Below are 2,976 nucleotides of genomic sequence, written 5' to 3'. Positions count from 1 at the left end.
CAAATGACTTTCTCTGTGTTTTTCACTGTGCTCTATCCTAATGAAAGACCACCAATTTAAACTTGCTTAATATACTATGTAGACATGACTAGAAGTCATATGTGAAAAGTAGGTCTATTCCTGATTGTCTTCATTTATTTAAAAAATACATGTGCCAATGGCTCAGCATAAAGGACCGATCTCACTCTGCGTGGACTGGCATTCACTCCATAACTGTTCAAACCACATGAACAAGACAAGAGTGAGTGCCAGAACAAAGGCACGGTGCATCAGCTCATTTGGCAACTTCTCCAGCATTCTTCCTTGGATCACTGCTAGTTCAGTCAGCCAGGTGTGCAGGTGGAAGAGTTTTGGTTCTCTAAGCAGCAGATGTGAAGTGCAAGTGAGATCTTTAGTCATTCCATTTGGTTTGTAATAACTTCTGCCTCAGCAGATATTTTTGTGACTACACTACTTTGTGCAGGTCATTACACAGAATAAAAAATGTGTGTTGCTACTCTGAACAGATAGTACAGCCACTTCTGAAGATGTCTTGTTTGTTTGTTATTAATTCCTTTTATCTTTGTATCTGTCTATATTGCTCTACAGTGGTGATATTTGAAGACAGTCTGTAAAGTGCAGTTTAATTTCCACTAACAAAGAGCCTTCTTAGATTTGCTAGTATCCTTGTCAATGTTGAAGACAGCATCCATTTAGCAATTATGGGATTGCTATGCATTTTATTTAGGTTCTCTGTTACTACACGAGTAAGCCAATGTCTACGGTGCATCTACAAAGACAAACAATCTACAGACAGTCTACAGACAATCTACAAGAACTATGTTTTCCTCCAAAAATGATTGCTATATTCATTTGTATGCTATGGATTACAGCTTTGGATTCATGGCTCTTGTTACACTCATTTTCCATTCAAGAACATGCTTCTCTTTCTCCATACATTTTCATGAATCTGCTGAAGGTCTCTCTTTATCTTGTTACTATCCAAGTTCAATGCGATCAGAACAGCATAACGAACTATGCTTGCAAATTTACTACTGCATGCTCCCAAGCTGGTATATGTAGAACTTTCGTACCGTCTGCACTCACAGATAATTTTATGCAGCCATTTTAGGCCAAATAATTGTAAGTTAGAATCAATTAGGAATTTTTTATTTACATCCTCCTATTATTCAACCATCTTTAAATTGTTTTAACGTCAAAATATACTGCATCTTGCTTTATTTGGCATATCTCTAGATTATGAATCTGACAAACATATTTGCAGTTTTCTTAGCTGAGTGACCTATTGGCAGTTTTGAAATACTGTATATAGCTACATCTCAAATCTTGATTAGATTGTGTAGATGCGAAAGATAAAGCCAGTCACCATAGGTCTGAGCATTTCTTCCCAAACTTTACGCAAAATTTTCAAGTATGAAAACAACAGAACATGTAGGTAATAATAGAAGCTAAGCTCAGAAAAAAATAGACCATAAAGATGTCTGGAATAGACCACATTAGCTGAAGAAGAATGTATTAAAGTCCAATGCGTGGAAAGCAACTCTGAGTATATTCCTAGAATTTTATGAAGAACAGCTGAGAAGACCAGAAAGTTGTAGGCTGGCAAAGCAGAAACTACACAAAGCAACAGATTCCTCTGTATACCTGTAAATAAGTATTCTAGAAAAACACTGTTCTGTGCCTTGCAGCAGTACTAAGATGTTGCAACTGGAAACCAAACAGCTCTGGCAAGTAATCCCCTGGTACCAAGGGAAAGGAAAACAAAATTCCCAAACTCATAAGATGAAATAACAAACAAAAACCCAACTACAAACATAAAAACAAACAAAATTCCAAGAAAAGAGACTGGATGAATCAGGTGTGTGGAACAGACAGAAAAAAGAAGGAAAAAAATACATGCAGTGGTTGTAATGCCACTGATACAAAAAGAATTCTAGATAGCAATCAGAATAAGACTTTCAATCAGTGGGTCTCTCTTGGTGATGGGCTATCAGATAATTATACTGTGTATTATAGATGTGATGAATGAGTGATAAAATCACAAGTCCTCTTGGAAACTGCCCCCAAACTCTGAAGAACACTGTAGTAAAGCAGAATGGTCAGCACAAATTTAGCACCAGTGAATCTTATTTGTCTAATCTGTTTGTTTTCCATAATGAAATGACTGGCTATGTGGATGAGGCTGTGAGCTGAGCGAGTAATACACCTTGTCTTTATCAAGGCTGTTGACACCATCCTCCAGAGCAATCTCATTTGAAAACTGAAGAAGTATAAACTACAAAGACTGACTGTTAGTTTGAAATTTAGCTGTGCTGACACATGCAGCTGGTGGGCAACAGGAAGTGGAGAAAACCACTAGTCCACATTCAAGAGAAACAGAGTGCTCTCAGCAAATTTGTGAACGGTATTAAATTCAGGGGAATAGCTGAAACAGTCAGTGATAAAATCTCAAATCTAGAAGGACTGAAGATTCACTGAATAAAGACAGGTTGGGTATCAGGAAATGTTTCTCCTCCAGAGGGTATTCTGGCATGGAACAGTCTCCGCAGGGCAGTCTCACAGCCCTGAGCTGTTGGAGTTCAAGAAGTGTTTGGACAGTGGGTTTGCATTCTGGGTGGGTGGGAGCTGGTTTCGGTGATCCTTGTGATCCCTTCTAACTGGGGATGTTCTGTGAATCTATACGGAGCTGCAGATTGAACAAACTACTGCGCTATTTTTTTCTGTTTTGTTTTTAACAGCCAAGGGAAAAACAGCAAAGGGAAAAATACTGCGGAGATTTCAGCGGGCATTCAAATCTCCCTGCAGCTGGACCGCGGCGAGCACCCAAGGCACTGCCGCAGAGGTACGAGGCAGCCCGCCAGCCACCTCCCGGCCGAACGTTGCACTGCACCCGCGAGTGTGATGCGGGCAGAAGGGAGGAGCAGCAGGGGGCGCTGTTGGGGAGCTGTTCTGACCGCTTCCGGCGCCGCTTGGAGG

This window comes from Lagopus leucura, unplaced genomic scaffold, assembly GCF_019238085.1.
Source record: "Lagopus leucura isolate 7727_CA_CO unplaced genomic scaffold, USGS_WTPT01 Super-Scaffold_100004, whole genome shotgun sequence".
Classification (NCBI taxonomy): Eukaryota; Metazoa; Chordata; class Aves; order Galliformes; family Phasianidae; genus Lagopus; species Lagopus leucura.
The sequence above is the reverse complement of the archived record's forward strand: the minus strand, read 5'-3'. Positions refer to the sequence as shown.